The sequence below is a fragment of the Mus caroli genome, chromosome 1 (genome assembly GCF_900094665.2).
Source record: "Mus caroli chromosome 1, CAROLI_EIJ_v1.1, whole genome shotgun sequence".
In the NCBI taxonomy this organism is placed as follows: Eukaryota; Metazoa; Chordata; class Mammalia; order Rodentia; family Muridae; genus Mus; species Mus caroli.
In genome coordinates this window covers 81,302,862-81,309,412 of record NC_034570.1, presented here as the reverse complement: position 1 = coordinate 81,309,412, position 6,551 = coordinate 81,302,862, and positions in this window count along the sequence as shown.

Genomic DNA, 6,551 nt, shown 5'->3' with positions numbered 1-6,551 from the left:
TGGATCTGAGAATTGCAGTCACAATTTTGGTTGTTATCACTCACTGTGGTAGGGATGTGGAACAGCTCACAGATGAAAAGCATCACTCCCTGGGGTAGACTTTTGGTGATGTGACTGTTTTAGGGTTACACTCCTGTAAGCATCCCCAATAAACTCACTAGCTCACCAAGCTGGGCTTAAGTAGACTTGTTCCTTGGGCTGGCATTGGTACCCGCTCTGAGGTGAGCAGATCCATGTTCACACAGCCCCAGGGAAAGTTCCTGCAACAGGGAGTTACAATCAAACATTTTGACACCGACCCACAGTAAATCCTGGGATTATATGTGTTTAACTTAACTATTTTCATTTTCATTGGCCAAGTCTCGTGATTGCAAAAAGCTGAGCTATGCTGTGAAAAGTCAGCAAAGATTTTTCATCTGCCTGGGTTAAATGGAAGGTTGTTTTCATTAACTCTTAGCTAACTAGGAATGTCTCATAACCTCATCAATTTAACCTTCAAGCTTTTCTACTAGCCAATTGTTTTATATATATATGCATGTGTGTGTGTATATATATATATATATATATATATATATATATATATGCTTTGGAATTCATTTTTTAATTAAATAAGACAGGGCATTGTATAACATTTCTCCTACTAAGGACAAAGTCTTGCTGTTTTTCTCCAGAGCTAAGGTTTGGCATAACAGCCCAAGGATGAAGGCTACTTGGCATTAGAAACACTTCCATGAGCAGCCTGCTGCATTTAATTAACACCACATATTCTCCAAGGAAGGACAGGAAAGCCTTACCTGCCTGAGCTCTCTGTAATCTCTCCATTCTACACATGAGACTCAACACATCTTTTGTTGGAGCTTAAAACCCTTGTGAAGGTCAAATGTGTGCAGCTTGTCACATTTCTGTGTTTGGAATCCCCAGTTTATGATTCAGCTTCCAGGGCCAGTGTGCCTGAAAGCTTCTTCCAACCCCATCCTCCAGTCCTTGGGTCTTGGTTTGACAAGGAGGTATGCTGCTGAGACTTCTTTTGAAGCTGATCTTCTGAGGTTTTTGCAACACTTAGCCTCCTCCTTGAGGCCATCTGTTTAGGATGCGCTCCTAAGGGTTTTTACTCTAGTCAAGGTGATCTTACAATGCAAGGAGAACTCTAAGGATGCTTTAGATGGACATCTCCCCTCTGAGTTCCTGGTCTCACTGTACTTGGGCTTTCTCCCACTTTCAAAGGGATGACTGAACAAAAATGAGGAAAGCATAAAAGGGAAACCAAGGGTCAGGCAAAACGGCTTGGCATTTAAAGGCACTTGCAGCTAAGCCTGATGACCTGAGTTTAATACCCGGGACCAACATGGTGGAAGAGAAAACTACCTCCTGAGAGCTGTCCTCTGGCCTCCACAGGCATACAGCGGCACACATTCCCTCTCCCCACAAATAAAGAAATGTGCTTTTAAAATGAGGAAATCGTGTCTACAGACAGGCTTGCCTTTGGGGCCATTTGCTTGCTCTTGTGCTCTTCCCCTGGGTAAGCTCGTTCTTCGTGGTAGAAGGGTGGGCTGGCTCTGACAGCTCTGGTCTCTTTTTCCCTCTTGGGCCTGCACATCAGAGAACTTTTTTACTGGTCTAGCTGGGGTCATACGTGCTTTTGGTTGTGGGTTGAGAAGGTCTCTTGGCATGGAAACAATTAAAATGAGACAGAGCCAAATGTCAAAAACATCAAAAATTTAGTATGTATGTATGTATAAGCACACATGCATGAATATATGCACATATAAGTCTATATACAAATGTACATGCATAGGCAGATATGTGTGTATATACATGTGTATATACACACACACACCATATATATATATATATATATATATATANTATGACAAAAGTCAACTTAGGATTTCATTCCTAAGGAGCCATTCACCTTGTTTTTTCAAACTAGGCTTTTACTCAGAGCTGGGGCTCTCTGATTAGGCTGGTTTGGATGGTCTAGCAAGCACCAGGGTTCCACCTCTCTCTTCCCAGCACTAGAATTATGAACATGGGCCAACATACTTGTAATGTGGGTGTTGAGGATCGAACTTAAGTCCTCATGTGTGGACATTAAGTACTTTAATGACTGGACCGTCTTCCTTAGACCTTATATTTTTTAAATTTAATTTTTAAAATTGTGTGTGTGTGTGTGTGTGTTACACTATGTAGCCCAAAATGGCCTTGATCCTCCTGCCTCAACCTAGCTAGCAACTAGGATTACCTTTAGAGGTTTGCATTTCCATACCCATGGGACTCGTACATCTGAACTCAAGGTGGCCAAAGCTTGTGGGAGCCCATGTGACAAGGGAGCCTACTTCGGAGTGGATCTGGGTAAGAACCGTTCTAGGACTGCATCCTCCCTCTGCTGTAGGAGGAGAGTGTCACAGCTACCTTCTTGACTTGACAGATAAGACTGTGCAAGAAGGAAGTCCAGGTCAACGTGACTTAGTTAGCTGGTGCTGGTTCAAACTCCTAGAGTCTGACACGGGGCAATTTATTTTCTCAGCATTTAAGTACAGTACAATTTTGGGGGGAAAATTCATGCTAACAATTATCTCTATCCCATATATACAATAAAGTATAAGGCATGACTACATCAAAACCCTTGCAAAGTACATGTGACCTCTACCAAAAAGATTGGTTCTATAGCTTAAGAACCCACAGAAGATCAGGTGAGTTCTCCACCATACAGATAGTGCTGAGGTCTTCACACTACAAAGTCCATGTGCCATCTTCCCCTAAGAACGGGTACTACTGACTGAGAAACAAATGCCCAGCATAAAGGTCTAGGGAGAAGAGCCTGGGATAAACATAATAGTTGGGAGATTCAGGTGTGGTCTCACCCTATAGATAGCACAGATCACAGGCTATAAAGAATATCCACTCCTAGCCTTCTAGGTGGAAAACAGGTATATTCATCCATTTGCCAAAGAGACAAGCCTGCATGCCTAACATTCCTGTTTTCTCTGGTGCTTATCTGTGAGCACGAGGCCCAGCGCCCTCTATAGTGTGGCGAGCACTGTACTGTTTGAAACATCTCCCTGGATCCTAAATTAACCTCTTAAAACAGTCACTGTGGGGATTGGAGTGACTGCATTTCTTTCTGTCCCCCTTGCCCAGTACATTAGAAGTCATGGTATATGGAAGACTTGAATGGCAGAGGGGAAGGCAGGCAGAGACCTGGGGATGCCACTGGCATGTTTCCTAAATCCTTTTCATTGCTGAATCTGTATCACATTTGAAACTGAAGAAACTGGAAACAAAAAAACCATACAAATGGAAATGTCAATGGAAGCCTGTTCTTCTCACCAAGGGCCAGCCCATGACAGACATCATGATGAGGAACCTAGATGATAATGGTTTTTTACCAGCCAAATTCTTCAGGGAAAAAAAAAAAGACATCTCTGCCAGTTCCCCTATCAGCAAGGACAGAGTGAGATGCCTTTGAGGGAGGGGTCAAGTATCCATTAGAGTGGCTTCAGAAGTCAGTGATAAATGAGGAGAGCATCCTGCCCCAAAGTAACAAGCTTCTCTTTCCCCTCTCCACTGGCACTGTGTCCAAGGTAGGACGTCCACACTGCCCAATGGTTAGGAAGTCAGTGGAAACTCCAGGGGAGCCATCACATGGTAGCAATGTCTGACTAGCGTGGGTAGAGCCCTGGGGGCTGCTAGGGCCTCATCTTGCCCATAGAAACCTGAATCTCTTCCAACGCCTGTCCCCTGTGCTCATATGAGAGTTGCTAAAAATTGAGGTTTAAAAAAAATCCAGTATCTCAAAAATACATCATCCCAAATAGAAAGTCACTCCTGCCATCAAGAACCAAGGAGACATAGAGGAAGTGAAAACGGAAAATTAGCAGACGCCAGAAGCAAGATGGCAGCCATGTTGACATTATCTGACACCAGATACCAGAACAGGGGCAACACCACATGCTAGCAAGGATGCACAGAGTCTCTGGGTCCCTCACACGCTGCTGGTAGGAGTGCAAAGTGTTTCAACTGCTCTGAGAAACAATTTGACAGTTTCTGTCAACATGAAAAGCAACCAACGCAAGACCCTGCCTTTGACTCCTGGGAATTCATCCAAGAGAAAGGAGAGCTCACATTCACGCAGAATGCTGAACACAAATGTGCTAGCATCTTGATCTGTAAGAATCCCAGGCTGGAAAGAACCCAGACATCCTTCAATGAGCAAATGTCTAAAGACTTAGTGAATCTTGATATCTGGCAAAAAAAAAAAAAAAAAAAAAAAAAAAAAAAAAGCATCTCAACTCAGCACAGGCTGAAAGTTCTGGCATTTGAAACAAGCACCCTACGTCTGTTACACCTCTGCCTCCATGGAGGCAGAACAAGATAAGGCTGACACCTACGATCCAAGCCCTTAGTAGCTACCATTTCTTGGATAAGCTACCCCTTCTTTTTGTTCCTTTAACATAGTATGTCTATTCATCAAAATGCATACAAATATACTTAGCTTCCATATTTGAAAAACTACTTGTTTTTATTTATGTGTGTATTTATTTTTATTTATGTATGTGTATCTGTGCACATCTATGTGAGTGCTCACAGGGGCCAGAAGAGGGCATCAGATACCTGGTGCTGGAGTTAAGGGTGGTCATGAGGCACCCAGTGTGGGTACTGTGAGCTGGAGTCTGGCTCTCTAGAATAGCAATATGTGTTTTTAATCATTGAGCTCTAACCCCATTATATATCTTCTTTTTTTAGTAATTTATTTTTAAATGTACATTGATGTTTTGCCTGCATGTATGTCTGTGAGGATGTCAGATGCCCTGGAACTGGAGTTATAGACAGTTCTGAGCAGCCATGTGGGTGCTGGGAATTGAACCCAGATCCTCTGGAAGAGCACGCAGTGCTCACAACCACTGAGCCAGCTCTCCAGCTTCCCTCAATCTCCTCTTTTAGATTTATTTATTTTATGTATATGAATGTTTTGCTGCATGTATATATGTGTACCATGTATGTGCCTAGTGCCCTTTGGGGTCAGAAGAGGTCTATGGATTCCTGGAAATGGAGTTATAGATGATTGTAAACTAGCACGTGGGTGCTGAGAACTGAACCTGGGTCCTTTGTAAGAGCAGCACAACCAGTGAGTATCTCTCCAGCCTTCCACCATACCTTCTATAATGGCAGAATGAGGACATTGTGGTGACATGGATGATGCCCACTGCACTGGTGTTAGTTACTTTTCTAATTGAAGACTTGTGACTGAATCTTCAAAAGAAACAACATAAGGATCAAAGGTTCATTTTGACTCCTTCCTGGCAGGGACAGCATGGCAGAGTTCACAGAGGCAGGACCATGAGGCCAGGACTTGGCTGGGGCTCATTGCAACAGGGTGCAGAGAGTGGGAGATCCCAGCCTGCACCTGACTCCCTCTATTTTCCCTCTTGTTCAGTCTGAGTTCTCAGTTCACGGGATGATGTCGCTGTCTTTTAGGGTGGTCTTCTCTCTTCATTAAACCCACGTATCTCCCAGGTAATCATCTCAGCTATGCTTCAGATCAGACACAGATTGTTATAGAAAAGAAAATAAGATCAGTAGAAATAAATCTTCCAGGAAGTCTACATGGGGACATCATATTTTTTGCTGTTTTTTTCTTCGGGACTTCTTTGGCTTAATCAGTCATTCTTAAAAAGAGAATTCTTACTCTTTTCTATTGGTGTTTTGCCTACATATCCTTTGTGCTTTTACTGGCTACCAGATATCATCCATCTACCCTTTGCTTAAAGTATAAATGAACATTTCCATCACTTTCCAGGATAATATGGTTTACAATGTGTTAAATCTGTTCATCCACTTATCTTTAAAATATTATCATGAGTTTCATCTTTCTTCCTTTCTTTTGTCAGCTGTCAGTCAAACTCTGGGTCTACAGCATACTGGGCAAGCTCTTTCCCACTAGCCTATGTCTGGCCCATGTGCTTTGTCTTTGTATTTGAAACCTATGACACATTTTTTTTTTCAAAATCACTGGTGGAGTTTTAAAATCTACCCCACCCTTGCCTGCTTCATTAATTATTCTTGTTCAACAGTGCGTGCATCCAGAGTCACTTTCTGTCTATCCTACAAAGAACTTCTTCAGCATCCCTTTCAGGCTCTGCTGGTTGGCCATGTACTTTGCCATTGTTTATCTCAAAACACTTTCTACTTCATCCCAATTTCTGAGGAATGCCTGCAATGCGTGGAATTCTAACTAACATGGCTAGTTAGATGTTTTCCTGACCATTTAGAGTTTTGACTCCAGTGTCTTTTGATTCCTGCTGCTGGGTTGGGAATACAGCTGCCAGTTCTCTTCTGGGTCATTAAAGACAAAATGATAACAAGCTCTTCCCCAGTTTTAGCAATCTCTTTAAATCTGGTCTGGCATACACACAACTAACAACTAACATTCTCTGTGCATTCTGAATCTCTGGGAAAAAGTTAGCCGATGTTCAAATTAAAATGAGGCGTCTAGCTGGCGACAAGCCTCTTCCGGTCAGAAAAGCACCGGGGTAGCTAGGGCGCAGGGT